Source organism: Helianthus annuus, chromosome 6 (assembly GCF_002127325.2).
Source record: "Helianthus annuus cultivar XRQ/B chromosome 6, HanXRQr2.0-SUNRISE, whole genome shotgun sequence".
Classification (NCBI taxonomy): domain Eukaryota; kingdom Viridiplantae; phylum Streptophyta; class Magnoliopsida; order Asterales; family Asteraceae; genus Helianthus; species Helianthus annuus.
In genome coordinates, this window is record NC_035438.2 from 63,365,101 (window position 1) to 63,388,177 (window position 23,077).

The window sequence follows — 23,077 nt, forward strand, 5'->3', positions numbered from 1 at the left end:
TCCTGTCGTATACATGTAACAACCAATTCTACACATAAACATCCGTATTAGGCTTTTCAACTAAGAATTCCATAAAACCTAAAAAACTGTTATATCAGTAACTAAAACCATTAAAATAAGAGATATTGTACTCACCAAGTAAGGCGACCACAGCAAGAAAGGACGACCCAAAAAAGAAGTAAAACTCGAAAATACCCCCAACATCGAAGAGGTCCCTCCGTACACCACATTCATTCCGTTACAGATGGCACATATTCATCGGCGGAAACTGGTGAAGTGACACGGTCAATTGCTGCAAGCAGTGATTGGCGATTCGCTAACAAAAAAAATGAATACATCGAATCAGTGATGGAAGTTAGATGATAGAGAATGTCGATGTGAAATTGAACGGAAACCTACTGGAGATTGAACGGAGAAGACGAGAAAATAGGTAAGGTTTTACCAATCAGTTGTTGGTAACGGCTCCATGGATTGTTGATGAAATCGAACTACTCCAGTGACTTGTAAAGTTGGATGTATTTTGAATAGCTTTAGGGTTTGGGGGAATAGTTGAAGAATGTAAATATGAGAATGAGAATGGAAGGTTTGTGGCCGATCTATAAAATAATCTACAGGAGTTGCGGTTGTAGTAGCAAGGATTTAGGAGGAGAAAAAGGGTAGTGGGGTGAACCGACCATGAGAAACAAACTGCCCAGAACTACCACAATAGCAGTTAGAAAAATGGAGTTTAAATGGTCAGGATTTAGTTTTAGCAAGATCTAATGGTGGAGATTAATTTAAAAGTTGGTTAGACTTAATGGGTTCCATATATATATATAATTTCTTCAAAATCGTCTATTTGATTATGGTGACAATCCATAATATTTCCTATTATGTCGGTGAGATCCCACTAAAGATTATTTGATGATAGATTGTTTTGGTTATATTGTTTTGGTTTCAAAATTCATAGTACACAACAAATAGATAACTACATAAAGGTTTATAATACAAAAATTATAACAAAATATAATAGGACATAAATATCAAATATCAAATAACAAATAGTCCATCTAACGTAGTATTCGTTTCATGGATTGTAATGGAATTGGAATTGGAATGAGAACTCGCGCAGAAATTGAATTTTGATTTGTAATAATGTGTGTTTGTTTTGTAAAATGGAATGAAATTTGGTTGGAATTAGAATATAGATTCCCTTCTCTATAATGTTGTTCAATTGCAATTCATTTTCTTGTTGAAACCAACAAAATACGGAGTGAAATCAAATTTCAATTCTCTCAAGATTCCATTCCATTCTGTGAAACGAACACTACCTAAATTATCTAACAATCTAACATTGAAACTATTTGAACCAACACTCTAGCAAGTTAACAATTCAACAAGAAACAACCTTAACAAATTATAGAAATCGCAGAACATAGAAATTAAAGAATATAACAACTAAAGAATAAAATGTTGGTTTTCGTTTTCCAGAACTTTGTAGGCTACTGATCGAATAAAACATCAACCGCTGAAAGGTTGAAAGCTTGAAATGCGATTGTGAGTTGCATGTTACTCAGTGGCGAAGCTTGAGATTTCCGATTGGAGGGTCGAAAACGTATATACCTAAAAATTTCTTTACGAAACTATATACTCTCAACTATTGTTGCTCGCTAGCCAGAACAGAAAGCTGAAGGGGATTTAGGGTTACTCGTAATTCGTTGGTCGTCTCCCAGATCCGCAAATAAGGCAAATGGGATGGCCGTAGACAAAATAAAATAAGGTAGTGAGACTCGATTAAAATAGCATAGCTAAGTATGTGAAAAAATATTTTGTTCACTCATGTTCATAGGAAATAATAATATTTCGAAACTTTTTTTTTTGAACGGCTAACAAATCAATCCGGAGCACTCTCGGGGCACCCACTGGACAAACGGAGTACTCCGAGAGTAACCCAAGTCGTCCACCACCAATTTCCGGGAAAACCCGGTAACCCACCCATCCGTAGACACGACAATAAAATTACTGGTAAAACCCGTTTGACTCAAGGATCGAACCCAGGTTTTCCTGAGTCTCCTATCACTACCCACCGGTGCCTTACCTCGGAAGCACGGAAACGCCATCGAGGTATCGTCTCCCGTCCCGGGGACTGCTAGGGGACGGAAACGGCACGGGGACGGCCGGGAAACGTCCCCGGCATGTTGGGTACGGCCTGAAACGTGCTGCAGAAGGGGACGGGGTTTGGGGACGTGCAAGAAACGTTTCCGTCAAGTTTCCGGCGGCGAATTCCGGCGCCAATGCTGCAACTTCTGCCGGAAACGAGGAAGGTGATCGATCGATATATATATATATATATATATATATATAGAGAGAGAGAGATGGAAACGAGGAAGATGGAAACGGCGAATCCAGCTATTTTAGGTTTAAATTAGTTTGTAGTTTTAGAATTTAATCCCTCAATCTTTCTGTAGTTTACATTTATTCTCTAACTTGTAAATTTTTACATAAAAAGAGTGAAATTAGTTTGTGCATTTTAACATTTACCCCCTTCTATCTTTACTAGTTTACATTTGGTTCTTAAACTTACAAATCTATGAATATAAAGTATAAAATTAACATTATAATATATGTATATAATTATAAATAGCTATATTTTTATACACAAAATAGCGGGCGCTATTTCGTCGCTATCGCTACGTAGCATATAGGTCGTCTGTCGCTATTGACCGCTATTTGCTATCGATAACTATGGTTAACGTTTAATTATATTAGGAAGATATGAGATTTTTGAACCTTTCATCAATATATAACTATTTTGGGGTTTTGTGTTACATTATCTTTAATATATATTTATTTTTTATATGTTTTTATTCCTCGTACCCGTCCTGTCCCGTCCCCGCTTCTTGAATTTTTTAGTTTTGTCATTTCCTGTTCTCATACCCGTCCCCATACCCCGTTCCAGTGCATCATAGTGCCTTACTCCTTTTTTGAAAACTTACTTAAACAAAATACATTTTCTTGACGTCAAACACACGTGTCATTGACTGAAATAACAATTCACACATTTCACATTTCTTACCTTCCGCATCATGTTTATAAATTCTGTTCAAATAAAAGAAACAATCAACGGTGGTAAACACTACTATGACGATTATAATCACCTGCAACTCCACCCACCTGCTCCATCAATTTCACACCGTTCAACTAACTTAACTGTCAGAAGGCAAAAAAAATGAAACCGTCTATATATTGACACCTGTAACACCGTATGATCAGGTTGGCACACCAGATCAAATTCAAAATTAAAAATTTAGTTAAATGTAATTTGAGTAGGTATGGTTTACATGAAAACAAATGTTGAATTTTAAGTCTAAAAGAGATATTGCCTACGCTTTTTTTTTTTTAATGAGATAAGGCTTAGAAATTCTTAGGTCCTGGGTTTAATTCTCACAAGTGTTTTTTCTACCAGATTTATTGCCTAGTGAAAATGGATATGATCGGGTGGTTCCGCCGGTGACACGATAATACTCCAATGGTCCGTCAGTGATCCAAATTTATTGTTCAAAAAAAAAAAAAAAAAAAAAGATATTCGAAGCCTTCGTGGTTGCATTTTTATGCATTCTGAGTCCATGACGTTACCCACCGTTTGTTAACCGTTAAAAATGAGTGTTATTTTCATTTTTTTTTTAATCATTTACCGAGGGTATTGTTGTCTTTAGCTTTTGATAATTACACGAAAGGTCCTAAGGTTTACCCAGATTATGAATTTACCAGTAAAATGACAAAGAATCTCTATTTCGACATTTCGTTACCGGAATCTCGAGCACGGATTGGGTTAGGTTATATTTCTTATTTTTTCATTAATTAGTGTGAATGACCAACATACCCTTGCTATTTAAAAAACAAAAATAGAAGAGTAAACTTTCGTTTTGCTTCATGTGGTTTGGTCGTTTTAACGGTTTTGCCCTAATCCTTTAAAAATAGTCATTTTACTCCCTAATCTATGAAGCTTATCTCTATTTCACTCCCAGCCCCTAACGCCATCCAATTCAACTGTTAAATACTGATCACATGCTCCTCACATGAGGGGGCATTTTAGTCTTTTCCCACTCAAACTTTTTAATTTCCCTATTTAATTTTCACACACTTTCTCTCTCTACACCATTCGACGACGTCATCCAAATCCTCCTCCTCCTCATCAACTTCATCATCTTCTTCGTACGGATGATCTTCAATGTCGATCAAACCACCGTCTTTCACAACCGCATCATCATCAACCGTTCCGTGACTGTAATCGATTTCACAAGCGTTTTTCACTTCCTGTTCGAACAAATAATCTTAGATTCAACTCCAAATTTCAAAACACACACTGAAAAATATCAAATTACAAGTAACAAAATCATGAAAACCTAAATTCCTATTCGAATGAATAATCTCAACTTTAACACACACCGAAAGTATCAAATTACAAGTAACAAAATCATGAAAACCTAATTAGCTGATCGTGATGACTGTTCGATTTCATACGCGTCTCTAACTTCCTGATAGAACGAATAAACTGATATTTAACTTCAAATTACAAGATACACACACCGGAAATATCAGATTATAAGTAACAAAATCATAGATTTTATATGCATTTTGCACTTCGTGTTCGAACGAATAATCTCGGATTTAACTCCAAAACACCGAAAAATTTAAGTAACACAATCGCTAAAACCTAATTACCTGATAGTGATGAGTGATTTCATCTACAAGAGACTGCATAGATATATCAGAAGACGGAGATCCGTACAGTTGTCGAACGAAATCATCGACATCCGACGCAACTTCTTCGTCGCCGAAGTCATCCTCGGTGGTGGTGACGGGGGCTCAGATCTATTTCGAGGTCTAGACGAGGGGCAAACAAGGGGCTCGGATCTGCTTTCAGATCTTGCTCCAAAACAGAAAAGGTAGACCCCAGTACTATCATTGAAGTGACAGTTGCATGTAAGGAGGTAGGTGATGATGGTGGGAGCAGTCAGATTTGGGGTTGCGAAGGAGGTAGGTGATGACGGTTGGATTTGGAGTTGCGGTGGTGAGGTGATGGTGTTTGATAGTGGTGGTGAGGTGGCAGTAGTGGTGTCTGATGGTGCTGGCGATGACCGGTGGTTGTTACAAAAGGGAGAAAGAGAGATATACAGAGTGAGATTAGGGTGATGAAGTGAGGAATGTTTTTTTGTGATTATAATTATAAACAATTAAATTATTTTTGTAAAGTTACGAAAACATCCTTCTCATTATATATAAAATTACCAAATTGTCCTTATTTTTAACAAATATTTTAGATGGTGTTAGGGGGCGGGGAGTGAACTAGAGATAAGTTTCATAGATCAGGGAGTAAAATGGCTATTTTTAAAGGATTTGGGCAAAACCGTTAAAACGACCAAACCACAGAGAGCAAAACGGAAGTTTACTCAAAATAGAAATAAGTAGTGAGATTCTCCCACGCAATGCCGGGAAATTCAGTCAGTATTGGTTTGATTCATTACGGTACCGACACATAGTTTATAGTCATGATATACCCATAACGATATCCAGGGGCGGACCTAGCACTTTACGAGCCGTACCACTAGGGCTGGCATATCGTGTATACCCGTACACGATAAGACACGATACACGAAATCCCATACACGAACACGACACGATAAATTATCGTGTCCTTTTTTTCAAACACGAACACGACACGAAAACACGAAAATTACCTGTTAATACTTGTTAACGAACACTAGAATAATCATGTATTAACGGGTATCTAACAGGTAAATAGGTATTAACATGTATTAACGGGTATCTAACTATCTAACAGGTATTAACATGTATTAACGGGTATCTAACAGGTAAACAGGTATCTTAACGGGTATCTAACAGGTAAACAAGTATCTTACCCACTTGATGTTAAGTGTTAACATGTATTAACGCTATACACGAACAGACACGATAAGACACGAAAACACAAAACGCTATACACGAACACGACACGAAAATTAACAGGTTGTTTCGTGTCGACCTGTTTAGTACACGATACCTGTTAAGGTCATACACGATACCTGTTAAGGTCGTGTAGGTTCGTATCGTGTATTCGTGTATCGTGTAAAATTGCCAGCCCTACGTACCACGGGCTACGGCTCAACTTCGTATCGGTAGTGTGTGTGTGTGTGTGTATATATATATATATATCGGTTTTATACAAAAGATACCCCTAAACAACTACGAGGATACCCCTAAAAGAAGTTTGTAAGCCCAAAAACAGTTTATATCTTGTGTCGCCAGAGATTTCTAAACGGCTATGGCTTTCACTTTTTCAGAAAAACCTAAGGAAGAAAATGAAAGTAATAAATAAAAAGGGTAATAAATGAAGAGACTGCAATAAAGGAATGAAGGTTATTACTAACTCTACATCCCTAATACTTTATTTTATTTTATTACTAGCCTAAGACCCCGCGATGTAACGCCCTGCTTCTACGTACTTTCCATAATTAGAAAGCTCGCCTTGTAATGCTATTTTTGGAAATCTTGTATTATTATAGTCGTCTTCTCATTGTAAAATCCGAGACTTGGATCATAAATAAAATTCGTATTTCTTTAAATTCACCATCTACATATTCATACATGTTCATACGTTCGAATTCATTGTACATCGAATCCTTATTTGTAATTCATACTTATACGATACTTATTTACGATGCATGTCCATACTTGTCCTTAAATTGTTGATACCTAAAAACCCCTAATAATATGCTTATTTATACAATGATTAATCATCTAATATGTGACATATACTTGTCACTTACAAACATGTTACATACTTGTACATTACACTTTTTACCTAGTTAAATCATGTTTTATTTCATATTTCACCTTGTTACAAGTTAGGGGAAACATTGGTGCATATTATTACACAACTTAACTAACAAAATTACTCATTATAATGTTTTAAAAAAATAAAAAAATAAAGAGATATGGCAGCCCCAATTCAGCAAAATTCAGCCCCATATAGTTGGGTTTTGTGGGCTAGTTTCAAGGTGTAACCCATTCTAAACACTTACAAAGCCCAACCCATTGAAACCCTAATCCTTCCCCCTATAAATACCACTTATAACCAGCCTCCCTACCACTTTTGCAACACTAAAAACTCTCAAAAGTTCCTCCAAACCGTAGCTGAAAGCAAGGGTTCGAGCAGATTGACACCCCTTCACGAAAATGAGCATAACTCACTCAATTCTTATCCGATTCACTCGATTCTTTTTCCTACTACTTTGTATTGACCTTATCTACGTTTCCATGGGTTTTTCACAGTAAATAAGTCCCTGGATCTCTAGCAAAAAGGCTCGAAAGTCCACTGATTGTTTTTGTTTTCATGAAATCCTTGTTATTTCTTACCAAACTTGAGTCTATCTCATCTCAAACCTATGTCATAATGCTTACAACACTTTAGTGGTTGGTTAGGCTTAAAAACAAGGTTGAGACACTTAAAAATCATAGGATTAAACCTCATAAACTTGGTGTTTTGTTTAGGGTTTTTAACCCACAAGTCATGTCAAACTTTGTCTTTGATACATGAGTGATTATGGAACAACTTGGGTTGTCCAAACATACAATCCTCACATGATTTGATGATTTCTCTTAGTTACTGTGTATATTTCTTATTCTTTATTGTATGTTCATGACCCTCCTTGGTTGTTTTTTTTTACATCAAGTGTAGTGGTGAACACATAGAGGTGCCTAAATGGAAGAGTTGATCTTCCTACCTCCTACATGATTTCTATGACATTTAGAGGTACCAAAATGAAGATTTTAATCTTCTACCTCATGCTTGAACTATTGGACATATATTATATAACCTAAATATATTATTCGAATAATCGAATCTTTGATGATGAACTAGTGTTCATATGTCGGGGTACTAGATTACATCATCCTAGACTATGATAACTTGTCACGATTCTAATGGAACCTTGTTCCATGAAAACATCTAAACTCCTTCGAGTTTCCTAGTGTCAAGAACAAGCATCATATGTACTAAATGATTATTTTCCATGTTATTCTCATATCTTATTTTTATGTTGTTTTAAACACCGAATCTCGACTGTAAACATACTTGAACTTTAACCCTTATACATTCGGACTCTAAATCTCTACTCGTCAACAATTGGATAATTGGAAAGCATATGCAAACTTTGTGAGTATACTTGTATTTCCCCTTTTTACTTTTACCACTTTTGGGGTGTAACATGTTTATCTATCAACAAACTTACACATGAACATTTTGCTTAAACACATGAACATTTCTATAACATGCTACGTGATGGCTTGATGCTTTAAACTTGGATTTATCTTATGTGTTGAATTTATCATTAACTTCGTACGAGCCAAACCGTGACATATGTAGCGCTATAGGATTAACGACCCGCCCCTTTATCTCGGTTATGTCATGAGCATATTGTGTTTTCTTGGTTTGATATGTTAGACACATACCATATTTAAAGGCTTATCTTGAATCACATGCTTGCTATGAGGAATTGTTCAAAACTTATCTTTTGCTATGTACGTATCAAACTTGTATACTTGCCTTTGCTTTTGCATTGAACTTTATTTTAACATGTTACAGGTGGATGTTGACGATGCATGGAATCTAGTAGGATGCTTAGATACCCACTTAGAAAGAATTGTATTCGTATTGTATCATTTTATTATTCATGTTGTTGTACTTTGTTTCAAAACCTTGTACTTGATTCTTTAGAAATGAAATGAAATGATTATTTAAATACTTGTCACAATTATTAGCGTTATGATGCCTCGAGCAATCTTCACACTTCGTCTCATCCCGATGTTTCCGCCATTGGTTGGGGTGTGACAGATTGGTATCAGAGCCATAACTATAGGGAATTAGGAAAAGTAGGAATGCTTTAGCCTAGTCTATAGTTTTAGAGCCTTATTCTTATGTTTTACTTGAAACTACTTACATGCTATCTTATTTGCTTTTATTTATTCTCTTGATCTTGTAAGCATATGTGTCACTTATGCGTTAACGCTTAACATGCTATACTTATTTTTATTATGTGTTAATACCTGTTTCATCATCTTATCCTTTATGTGTGTACTTGACATACTTTTTATGCATTAATATTCGTTTCATCATTTCACTTTTATTGTGATATTCTTGACATGTTATACTTGTTTGTTTAATCTTTAATATACACTTTTCCTCACGCGTTTTACTCGACTATTCTAAATCCGACAACACACATATTACACAAACGAGACGAGTTCACCAAAATAGGCGTGAAACCCACAATTTGGTGAATGACTCTCAATCCTTCTACTTTTCTTTTTACACGGAATTCACCACCAAGTTAGGAGTGAAATCCTCACCTTGATGGAGAAATTCGAATTTCAAATTCTAGTGGACCCTCGTCATAGTGTTGAAATTAAATTTTGACCCGACGAGTACCAACCACACTTAGGATACGAAATCGTCAAGATAGGGGTGAAACCCGCACCTTGTCGACTAGTTCCACTCCTTGATTTTTTTTCATAAATCCCGCCAAGTCTCGAAATTTCGATTGATTTGGGACATGTAGTAACCGGAAGGGTAAATACCGTTAACCGACTTGTCGGCGAGAGTATTTTACCTATTAGGCCAAAGCATGCTCCTCAAATTCAAAAGACTTTTCGACCACTTTGGTTAGTCAAAGTTCCGTTTGGAACACTCCAAACTTTGGTCAAACATGTGTTTCTATTGTTCATTTTATACGATGCAACCTTTCAACCTCGAGTTTACCTTGATTTCTCTTTTCACACGCACAACATATCGAACCTTTTCGATACACTTATATATGCATGATTTTCATATAATTTAAATTCATATTCCTTGTAACAACTGGTGGAGATGTATCATCGAGATTGGAGTGACTTCCTTACCTTGACGATTGACTCCACCCCTCTTCCCTTAAAACGACCTCACCAACAAGTTAGGGGTGATTCCCTTACCTAGGTGATCGTTACCAAAACGCCTCTTCAAAATATCTTATTATGCAAACTTGATCATATTTTATACCCAAATTGTTTATCATTATTCAAACTACCTACTTATACCGATTTCAAAATACATTGTTTATCAAACGTACTTCTTATTCTATCATCCATTTTCACTCAAATCATATACACGAGATTCTTAATCATGTCTTAAAACATTTTATTTCACGAATTTCCAAACCTTATGAAATGCTACCTATCAATTAATTGGTCTAATGAATCTCTTGCCCATGAACTTCATATCTGATTTATTAACTAAAATACGCTCACATTATATCATCATGCTAGAGACTTCCATTCTTAATCGGAAACAACCAAACCTTTCTCAATTACTTATAAGATCTCATGGATGTTATATGATTGTTTTACCAAATACTCTTTTCAACATCAATAAATCATTTGTTAAATTTATTTTTTTTTTAAACAATCACTAAGTCCTTTTACTAAATTTCTTTTCTAAGGGTCGACGTTTTCACAAGAACCTTCAAAGTTCAAAATTTCATGTCTTGATGCAAATGAAACAAACCCGTTATTTTCAAAAAAAAAAAAAAAAAAAACCCTTCTCTACAACGCTTAACTCGTCACCAAAATTTCAAAATACGTGGGCTAGAAGACTTCATGGGGACCGACAATTTTCAACATATGTGAACTCCTTTTTTAAACAAAAGTAGCATTTCAATCATTACAAAATACGTTAAGCATAACCAATGAATACTTTATGTTCCTTTACATTTACAAACTATATTCTACCTTTCAAACCAAGCTCAATCCAAATTTGATTCAATAAACTCAACGTTTCGTTTAAACAACTATACATGCATATCATCATACACGTTTTGTCGCTTCATCGCAACAATTTCACTTATATCGTTCGTATCTACATACTCAACCTTTTGAGCACTCTTACATACGTAACTTTGTTATGTTTCAATTAATACTATATACGTAATCAATAGTATTTGTACTCACCCTCTCACTCATATTCATAACAACACATTTTATGCTTATACTTGTAATCGTATTCATACTTGTACTCATGCGTTTTATGATTTTAATTATATTTATACGTTTCATGCTTACACGTATACTCATACTACGCGTACGTTTGATACCCATACTTACGTGTATATTCATACTTAAACTTATACTTATGCTCATAATTTTGCTTATACTCATGATTCATACATTCGTACCTATACGCGAGCGTAACCTGAGGGATTCGCTTGCGTGGGTCCCACACATACTTAAACATGGACTTGCTTATATACCATATTCTTGTACGTACACATTCTAAACTTTTTATGTATACCCCGATTCATACACAACTAGTACAAGCTATGCGGATCATGCGACGATCAAGATAATCGCGGGTGCACACGGGATTATAGAGATTGGCTCATGAAAAACCATAGAGTGTACTATTGTGTATGGTAAGACACGGAACGTAACATGACACCGAACACGAAACGGACGTAACGTGGTCAAAACATGGTGGATACGCCGTTGGTACTTCCTATACATAAGTGTTTTCATCATGTTACCAAACTTTCGTAAGACGTGCCATGAGAAAATCAGTGTTTTGCAGACCTTTTAGACCTAATTCAAACTTTAAACAACTCACAAACGCGCTATATCCGATTACCATGACGAGACTTCATTCTTAGGACGCTACTTTGTCTATCCAATACATATGCCATTCTTATACTTGCATTCGTTTATTAAGAGTCAATCGTTCAATTCCATATACGCAACTATACTTTTCCAATTATGTTTGGTACCTCAAATCATTTTAGACAAACGAACTCCTTTGCAAACCTATCTTGTCATCCTTCAAAATTTCATACTTTTTACGTTTCAAATTTTTCAAGTCTCAATTCTTAATAGTCACCTTTTGCCAAAACTCTTTCAAGTCTTCCTCTTAAATAAATTTCGGGACGAAATTTCCTAAAGGAGGGGAGACTGTAACGCCCTGCTTCTACGTACTTTCCATAATTAGAAAGCTCGCCTTGTAATGCTATTTTTGGAAATCTTGTATTATTATAGTCGTCTTCTCATTGTAAAATCCGAGACTTGGATCATAAATAAAATTCGTATTTCTTTAAATTCACCATCTACATATTCATACATGTTCATACGTTCGAATTCATTGTACATCGAATCCTTATTTGTAATTCATACTTATACGATACTTATTCACGATGCATGTCCATACTTGTCCTTAAATTGTTGATACCTAAAAACCCCTAATAATATGCTTATTTATACAATGATTAATCATCTAATATGTGACATATACTTGTCACTTACAAACATGTTACATACTTGTACATTACACTTTTTACCTAGTTAAATCATGTTTTATTTCATATTTCACCTTGTTACAAGTTAGGGGAAACATTGGTGCATATTATTACACAACTTAACTAACAAAATTACTCATTATAATGTTTTAAAAAAATAAAAAAATAGAGATATGGCAGCCCCAATTCAGCAAAATTCAGCCCCATATAGTTGGGTTTTGTGGGCTAGTTTCAAGGTGTAACCCATTCTAAACACTTACAAAGCCCAACCCATTGAAACCCTAATCCTCCCCCCTATAAATACCACTTATAACCAGCATCCCTACCAATTTTGCAACACTAAAAACTCTCAAAAGTTCCTCCAAACCGTAGCTGAAAGCAAGGGTTCGAGCAGATTGACACCCCTTCACGAAAATGAGCATAACTCACTCAATTCTTATCCGATTCACTCGATTCTTTTTCCTACTACTTTGTATTGACCTTATCTACGTTTCCATGGGTTTTTCACAGTAAATAAGTCCCTGGAACTCCAGCAAAAAGGCTCCAAAGTCCACTGATTGTTTTTGTTTTCATGAAATCCTTGTTATTTCTTACCAAACTTGAGTCTATCTCATCTCAAACCTATGTCATAATGCTTACAACACTTTAGTGGTTGGTTAGGCTTAAAAACAAGGTTGAGACACTTAAAAATCATAGGATTAAACCTCATAAACTTGGTGTTTTGTTTAGGGTTTTTAACCCACAAGTCATGTCAAACTTTGTCTTTGATACATGAGTGATTATGGAACAACTTGGGTTGTCCAAACATACAATCCTCACATGATTTGATGATTTCTCTTAGTTACTGTGTATATTTCTTATTCTTTATTGTATGTTCATGACCCTCCTTGGTTGTTTTTTTTTACATCAAGTGTAGTGGTGAACACATAGAGGTGCCTAAATGGAAGAGTTGATCTTCCTACCTCCTACATGATTTCTATGACATTTAGAGGTACCAAAATGAAGATTTTAATCTTCTACCTCATGCTTGAACTATTGGACATATATTATATAACCTAAATATATTATTCGAATAATCGAATCTTTGATGATGAACTAGTGTTCATATGTCGGGGTACTAGATTACATCATCCTAGACTATGATAACTTGTCACGATTCTAATGGAACCTTGTTCCATGAAAACATCTAAACTCCTTCGAGTTTCCTAGTGTCAAGAACAAGCATCATATGTACTAAATGATTATTTTCCATGTTATTCTCATATCTTATTTTTATGTTGTTTTAAACACCGAATCTCGACTGTAAACATACTTGAACTTTAACCCTTATACATTCGGACTCTAAATCTCTACTCGTCAACAATTGGATAATTGGAAAGCATATGCAAACTTTGTGAGTATACTTGTATTTCCCCTTTTTACTTTTACCACTTTTGGGGTGTAACATGTTTATCTATCAACAAACTTACACATGAACATTTTGCTTAAACACATGAACATTTCTATAACATGCTACGTGATGGCTTGATGCTTTAAACTTGGATTTATCTTATGTGTTGAATTTATCATTAACTTCGTACGAGCCAAACCGTGACATATGTAGCGCTATAGGATTAACGACCCGCCCCTTTATCTCGGTTATGTCATGAGCATATTGCGTTTTCTTGGTTTGATATGTTAGACACATACCATATTTAAAGGCTTATCTTGAATCACATGCTTGCTATGAGGAATTGTTCAAAACTTATCTTTTGCTATGTACGTATCAAACTTGTATACTCGCCTTTGCTTTTGCATTGAACTTTATTTTAACATGTTACAGGTGGATGTTGACGATGCATGGAATCTAGTAGGATGCTTAGATACCCACTTAGAAAGAATTGTATTCGTATTGTATCATTTTATTATTCATGTTGTTGTACTTTGTTTCAAAACCTTGTACTTGATTCTTTAGAAATGAAATGAAATGATTATTTAAATACTTGTCACAATTATTAGCGTTATGATGTCTCGAGCAATCTTCACACTTCGTCTCATCCCGATGTTTCCGCCATTGGTTGGTGATGGGGTACGGTACTAAACCCGACCCGAGCGGTTATTAATTATTTATTATTGTTGCTACTAACCCAACCGCGAGGCCCAACGCGTTGTAGTTTACACTACTTTGGGTCGGGGCTTGTAGAGATAACCCCTAACTGGGCCTGGCCCATTGAGGTTAGGGGAGGCCCATATCCCCCTATATAAAGAGGTCTTCACCTCTTGATTAGGGCATGGCATATGGAGCCGCCACACTTTTGTTACTGGAAACAGGGGATTCTTTCCCCTACCGGTCATCTCTACAGCTCCACTTTCTTCTCTTCTTCATTGCAGATCTAGGTTCAAGAGGAAGAACAAGGTGTGATTCTTCACCCTCATGTAGAGCGCGGTCAAGTCATCCCGGCGGTGAACCCGTGTTTCTTCATTGGCGCCCACCGAGTATATGCTTTCCATTCGTTGATCACATCTCGTTCTGTTCTCTACTCTTCAGATCTGTGTTCTTAGAATCACACTCTCGATCTTCAAATCGAGAAACCCCACAGATATGTTCATTTAAACTTTTAAAATATTTGACAACTGTCGAATCTTTGGAAATTTACACACAATTTTCTGTCAAAAAAAAAAAACTCAAGATTTTGGATTTCCCTCAAGACCTGGGTTTTTATTCGGTTGAACACCTTTTTTCTGTACCGAAAATCCAAATCCAGAAATTACTTTTTCATCTACCTGCCTATTTCTATTATATGATGTAGATGAACAACATCGGCGTTCTTCTCAAAGATGTTTTTCTTGAATAAAAAATGCAAGAAGCATGAGATACATATCATACAAATGAACATTAAATTCATTTTTTATTGAAAACAATACAAAAATATGCCAGTTGTAAACATTTCTAAACAAATGTGCACCAGGCTTTTTAAAAGAAAAAGTAATTTGCAGTGGGAAGAAGTACCATCAACACTGCACAAGGTATTACCCCTATTGCACATGAAATTTGTTGAAGGGGGACACATACTGACATGAAAGAAAAAGGTGTACTAGAAGGCCCATATTTTGTCGCCATGTCCTGGTTACATACCATTTTGGAAATTCATTTTCTAATTTACCGGATAACCGGAGTCCGGTTGCGGTTCCACCACCCGCCATCAATGACAGACATCTCTTCCATGCCGTCACGCGTAGCAAATGCTCGCCGTCAATGGCAGACAACAACGTTTCCACCACCGTGCAATCAGCCCTGTACGCCAACAACCTGCACGTCAACAGCGTCCGGCCACACGGTTACGAGTTACCGACACCCATGGTCCGTTCGGTTCATATTACTTGCGCTTCAAACATCCAACATCCATGGCGAACAACTCTATCACGTCGCGCGCATCAACTGACTACCTACCATCTCCCGCATCAACCGCGTCGCGCGCTTTACAACCAACTGTCACCTACCGCAGCAATCAAGTCGCGCGCAATGAATCACATGTCATCTACAGCACCAAGCATATCGCGCGCGACAAGGATGAACTATTTTTCTCCGACATGTGACACAAGTGAACTTCAAACAAGGTACAACCTTGCCTTCTCTATTATGTCTCAAACAATTACAACCCCCATCACGCACGAGTAAGGTTTTCATGCGAGGGTACAGCCCGCCGCGTGAGCAAGCTTCATGTGCGGGTACGCCGCGTGACTCACCTTCATACATGAGAAACCTTTCATGTGCGGGTACGCCGCGTGACCGAACCTTCATACGTGAGCAAGCTTTCATGCGCGGGTACAGTTACGCAGCGTGACTCACCTTCATACATGAGAAGCCTTTCATGTGCGGGTACGCCGCGTGACCGAACCTTCATACGTGAGCAAGCTTTCATGCGCGGGTACGGCTACCCCACGTGAGCAAGCTTTCATGCGCGGGTACGGCTACCCCACGTGAGCAAGCTTTCATGGGCAGAGTACGGCTACGCCGCGTAACCAAACCTTCACACGTGAACAAGCTTGCGTGACCAAACCTTCTACATGCGCAGCTGCGCCCACCGCGCGAGCACCCTTTGTCTGCCATAACGCGGTAGCAAATAAGTGTAAACCTTGTCCCGTTAAAAGGCGCCACCACATGCATGCTAGTCATCTGTATTTTACCAATGTGGCGCCCTCTTTAATATTCAAATAGCAAAGTCGCGCGCCACACATTCAAGCTAGTCTTGCGCCCTCTTTAATATTTATATGAATTTGAGACTGTTTATTAAGACTTTCGTTTCCAAAGAATAAGGTGCTGCAAATCATTTAATACAAAGAAAGGACATGTCAAGAATAGATGCTTCATGATGATGTCAGCCATCACATGCACAATTGTCTTTAAATCAAATTAAAATATGTTAAATATAAGACAATTAGCAAAAAGGTCCCTTCTTTGTCAAGCTTTTATCAAAAGCATGAAGGGGTACCAGTACAACTCTCTGTCTTGTCATGGACCAATTTAAGGGAGCCATTATTTTGTCATATAAGAACTATGGGCACATAGAATTTCCCAGAAGATTTATTATCATACAATAAATAAATTTTTAGACAATACAAAACGAAGCTTTATCCTTGCCATCACAATTTAGAATATTTCTCGTGAATAGCCCAAGCTAGAAAGCGACGCTTATATTAATTTTAAGTGCCATGACTTCGGCACCTTCTTGTATACTCCAACAGTTTGCGCGTAAATTTTAAACATGAAGGGGCATATATTCATTTTGATTAATATATAGACAATACACATATTTACTGGCCTGGGAGCACTTGAATTATTTTGAAAGTCGGTGTTACATACTTCTTTCAATAACAAGAAGTTGGCTAACGTCTAGCAAATGAAATTATTCAAAGACACGGTTAATAGTTCATCTTAAAGACTACTAATCTTGCGATATTTGCGACACATACTAAGTACCATTGCTTAGTATTATTATTAGTATTATTCAAGTTTAATGTTACTAACATTTTATTTAATGGCAATAAATTGAGAGACTAACTTGGTGCAACACCATTTCGGGGGTCAAAATTGCTTTCACGTTTCGCGGAATATGGATGCATAGAGCAAACACCTCCTAAGGATGAAGTTTCGGTATAACGCTTTCCACATCACTCATTATTACAATTTACCATGTCAACTTATTTGCAGGATAGGCAATACATCCAATCGGTGAAACGCAGCGAGCGATCCTCACGCACACCGATGAAAGCCTAAAAAGCGCCTTCACACATGAGCACGTAAGTCGCCGGCTGGCGCATGCACTCTTACATATGAGCACGTAAGTCGCCGGCTGGCGCATGCTCCATTACTTATGAGCACGTAAGTCGCCGGCTGGCGCATGCTCCATTACTTATGAGCACGTAAGTCGCCGGCTGGCGCATGCTCCATTACTTATGAGCACGTAAGTCGCCGGCTGGCGCATGCTCTTTTACATATGAGCACGTAAGTCGCCACACGCGCATGCTCCTTTACATACGAGCACGTAAGTCGCCGGCAGTCGCATGCTCCTCTACATACGAGCCCGTTAGTCGCCAAGCGCGCATACTCCATTACTTACGAGCACGTAAGTCGTCATTTACGCAAGCTTTTTTACACACCAACACGTCGATCTCCATACGAGTCTGTTCTACTTACGATCATCTCAGCCTCCATGCGAGCCTTGCTGCTACACGTGTAAGCACGTGAATCTCCACGTGACCCTGCTTCTTTACATACGAGCGTGTGTGTTGCCCACGCGCGCATGCTTAGCCATATATGAAAATGCTTAAAAGCGTAAACTGTGCTACAAATGCACGCACCACTTTGGGTATATGCAAAAACACATTGGCTGAAATAAAGTTTCGATTACACTTACAATCTTCTAGACAAGCCACACCTCCTTGCTTCATGACACTTTGTTGTTGTGTCACACCAGAGGATTAGCGCAGGCTCGGGTCTACACTTCATTATTCCCGACGCAACTTTATGCCAATTCTCATTCGCGATATCCTGTTCAAAGTGGATTAACACGCGCAACTATTGTAGACAACAGTTTACAAAGATTCAAACACTATAAATACATACGCTTCATGGTTTAAGACACGCGAGCACCTTGCGCTAACCAACAGAAGTCACACCATGTTGTGAATATTTTACAATAGCCACACGACTGTGTGCGCACCCCTAAAGCTGGGCCACACCAACCTGACAAAAGCGAACCGTCAGTGACAACATAATGATCGCCGTGTCAGCAACCAACTCAAGGGTCACTAACAACGACATTTGCACCCTGTCAGAATTTAAATTTCGCGAAATCCCTCGCCTAAAATCACAACGAAACTGCAAGTTGAAGTTAGCAAGGGTTGCGCCGCATGCTTCACCAACCAATGATCATGCGCGCCAGCTCTCAAAAGCAACAGGTATCAATTAACAAGCCTGGTAGCCGCGCCGTAATAATTGACAGACACTTACACACGCGCCAGATACCAAGACCCAGCAAATTCTTTAAAGACAAGCACACCTTTCCTTTTTCTTTTTTTTGAGTCCAGAGCTCCAACCATTTACTTCACGCATGGAAGCAGCACTGGACTGGGGGGACCTGAAGGGGTATGGTCCCAAAAGGCCACGCAATTCTTCCTCCAGATCACGTGCTGGATCATATTCCTTAATCAACTACATTCTGATCTCAACCTCACGTGGGTAGAGCAATACTAGACAGCGTCGCGCGGGGTCTAAAGAGACCAAATCAACAACTTAGCATCCTGAAGTCAAGCCTCCAAGCGCCTGCGCAGGCCAGTACCATGCGCAGCAACGCTCACGCAAGGATGTGGCGTAAAGACATCTTAAAAGTACAAAAGGTACAAATGGCAGCCCAAAAGAGCCAATCCGCATCCTCCAGGCCCTGCTCAATCGTGCTCCACGATCATCCGACATGCAGGGGACAAAAAGTACTCAAAGACACCTGCCCCACGACCTCCACTAACTGGCTGATTACAGAGACTGACAATAGCAACCGCCTGCAACCAATCAGCGTGCGTCAGGTTTGCCCAACCAGTATCATGTAATATTCACCGCTCCATTATCTTTACTCACAGCGAAAGACAGACGCAACAAGCATGGCCAGCAACTTTCCCGCACCCGGGCGACAGGTAAGCCTAAAACTCAATCTTTACTTTCGAGCACTCCTAACAAGTCTAGTACTCCTACCACGCTTGCACGCGGAGCAGCACTAGACTGGGGGACTTGATGGGGTACGGTACTAAACCCGACCCGAGCGGTTATTAATTATTTATTATTGTTGCTACTAACCCAACCGCGAGGCCCAACGCGTTGTAGTTTACACTACTTTGGGTCGGGGCTTGTAGAGATAACCCCTAACTGGGCCTGGCCCATTGAGGTTAGGGGAGGCCCATATCCCCCTATATAAAGAGGTCTTCACCTCTTGATTAGGGCATGGCATATGGAGCCGCCACACTTTTGTTACTGGAAACAGGGGATTCTTTCCCCTACCGGTCATCTCTACAGCTCCACTTTCTTCTCTTCTTCATTGCAGATCTAGGTTCAAGAGGAAGAACAAGGTGTGATTCTTCACCCTCATGTAGAGCGCGGTCAAGTCATCCCGGCGGTGAACCCGTGTTTCTTCAGTTGGGGTGTGACACGCGAGCTTCGCGGGTGGCTAAACACCAACTAAACACATAAAATAATTTAAACATAGAAGCGTTAAAGTGTGATTTGTTAAGCCTAATATTTTGAGACAGTTGAGCACGTCCCAATAGTACATCTACATAATGTTCGTTACAAACTAAGTTTTTGTCAACTAAACCTTCATGATGTTTTCATGATGTCTTCTTTAACTCCACTATCGCACTCTGACATTATCAATTCCAATCAGAACGACTTAGAATTTAAAGCTATGTTGCTAGATTATTAAAAATATACATGAAATTAATTTAAAAAAAAATAGATTCTTACTTAAGTGTAAGAACAACTCAAACGGGTTCTTAGAGATATCAACTGATTGGCTACCCTTCAACACTTGATTTGCTATAGATCCCTTTTACTGTTATAGAAAAGATAAGGTTAATAAATTAAAATACCCAAGCTACCAATAACCAAAAAAACTACTATCCTACATCATCTTGAATTGCAAAACTTTATACATTACATGTAGGTCTTCTCCTCAAATGCATACCAAGAATTAGATGATAGAGAGCTGCACAATTCATTATAATTTGAAAAATTTATGAAGAAATAGGTTATCTCCCGTGAATACTCACGGGTTGTGAATCTTTTTATTTAAAAACAACAGAAGTACATATCTATATAGTCAATTTTTAAAATATCCATATGTGTATATTATAAAAAATATATATCCTTAACTTAAGAAGTGTAGGAAATCATGTCAAACGAACTCCGATTAAGCTCATTCCAGCAGCATTGGAATCGGCTCGTCGAACACTAACCAAAAACTCTAAACCCTAACACTAAAGCTAACCCCTAAATTTAAACCCTAAGGCTAAACCCTATTAATATTTATTTTTTTATGTAATGGTTATTAATGTCTTGTCTCTTCTAGTGCAATATCAATAACCAAATCATTATTGTTGCCCATAGGGAGTTTGAGCCACATATGTAACTGAGTCCGCACTGCGGCTACTACCGGGCACATTACCAAGATATGATCCACGGTTCCGTCCTTTGTATTACATATTTTGCAAGTTGTGGTTGGAAGAGTAATACCCTTGCCATTGCGTTGGTATTTTCCCGTCAATTGCTATCCATGCAAACAGATTCGCCTTTAACGTCGCCACATTGTTCTATGTAAATCCGTTTGCTTGTTCATTCATATCCACCGTTCTAGCCAAGTCCATTCTCACTTTTCTTTCATTGAAAATCCTATCTCACCATCACCCTTCCAATGCCACTTTTCATCTACATTCCGTTGTATAAGTTCTGCATTCAAAGCCTCCATCTCTTTCTTTTCTTCGTCATTGTTAGGTGGTCTTACCCAATTCCATTCCCAAACCCCTGCCTCATGACACTTCTTATAATGATCCTTCCCAAATCGTAATATGATTTTAGCAGATTGTGTATAGCAACGAATGGTCAACGCTGCAAGGGCAAACCCTTAAATTTAGTCAACCCTTTTCATTTAATTATCAAACCCTTAAACAACATAGTATCTTGAAATTAGATTACAACGTTAAAACACAAACCAATATATTATATTACAACGACAATTTGAAATACAAAACCTTCTAAATACAGTGTTAGTAAACCAACAACATTATCTAACGGACGGAATCTCTGAGTTGGTCCACTTAGTTCACAAATTCTCCTACATAGTAATAGTAATTTCCCATTACACGAAATAGAAAAAAAAAAGATAAAAAGAGAAAGAAAGAAAAAGGTTCGTATGAAGTTAACGTTATCTACACTCACACGTCAGTTAAGTTCAGAAAGGAAATGGATGAAGGAATCGGTCCCGAAAGCCCCGTCCCAATTAGTTCTCTTCAAAAATGACAATACAAAAAAAGTGAACGGAATTAAATATACAGCACAAGTGCATATGATTTACAAACTGAACTTACAGTTTATTGAGTTGTCTCCAATTCTCTATGAAATTAGGTATGGACCCACTGAGATTATTGTCACTTATCCTGCTGTAGAAAAAAAAAAAAACAGTTAACTTACACCTCAAACATCAATGAAACAAAAAAAAATCATTAACTTTCAATAGCAATGTGAAAATGTTTACAAATCTTTTAAATTGCTCAATTCAGCAAGGGATGCTGGCAACGTTCCCATCAACCGGTTTGAGGACAAAATCCTGGAGTAAAGTATCAAAGAAAAGAATAAGTTAAGATATGTGAGTAATTGAAGAACAAACAAACCGAGAGCCAAACATCCTAAAAAATTAGGATTTATGATATTAAAAATAAGGTGAAGTTCAACATCCCGCCGTAACGTGCGGGTTGCGTCAAATCAACTCGTATATGTTAAAAAGCAAACTGGATGGGCACTATTGTAATTTACACATTTTTTTAAGATGGCATATAAGATAAAACTTTTTACTCTTTATATTTTGTTCCATCTATGCGCCTCTTTCAACATCAAGAGGGTAAATCATATTGAGTTTGAATGCGATTGAATGGCAACCGGTATCACCGCCCTTTTTTCAACTTCTTTCAATGAATTCATAAATGAAACCCAGACAACGAATTGTTCAATCACTCCCTTGAAAACTCATCCTAGAAAAAAAAACCCTTTATTAGACACAAAAAATTGTACTCAAAGTGTACCTTAATGCATCATCATAATGAACTATCATGTATCATTTGTTGACCACTAAATGTCAACAGATGATTTTTCATACACGAAATATGATAATTGTTTGCTAATTAGTAGTATAGCACTATAGCTATAAAGCATTAGATTTAACTACCTATAATTACCACCAACAAAAAAATCAAATGATTGATACTTAACATGGCACCTATTATAGAAGAGGCAAGTTATTTGTTGATGTCAAAATATTGAGATGTATGTAATCAAAGAACAAATTTCTTAGTCAAACCTCTCTCAAGGTATTAGGAGCATCCTAATTAAGCTTAATGCGGGTATAATCTTAGGTTATTTCAAATTAAAAAGACCTTGAATTATATGTGAGCCTACCATCTCTTGAACTGTTCTTTCAATAGAG

At 37.5% G+C, this 23,077-nt stretch overlaps 1 long non-coding RNA gene across 1 annotated transcript; it reads right to left on the reverse strand.

Annotated features, from left to right (window-relative positions):
- Window positions 1–21,582: 21,582 nt before the first annotated feature.
- Window positions 21,583–22,036, reverse strand: LOC110864034. The gene is made up of 3 exons (XR_002549562.2): window positions 21,966–22,036; window positions 21,817–21,885; window positions 21,583–21,712 (listed from the first exon to the last, which is right to left on the reverse strand). It is a non-coding gene; the product is annotated as an uncharacterized LOC110864034 (long non-coding RNA).
- Between the last annotated feature and the right edge of the window lie 1,041 nt (window positions 22,037–23,077).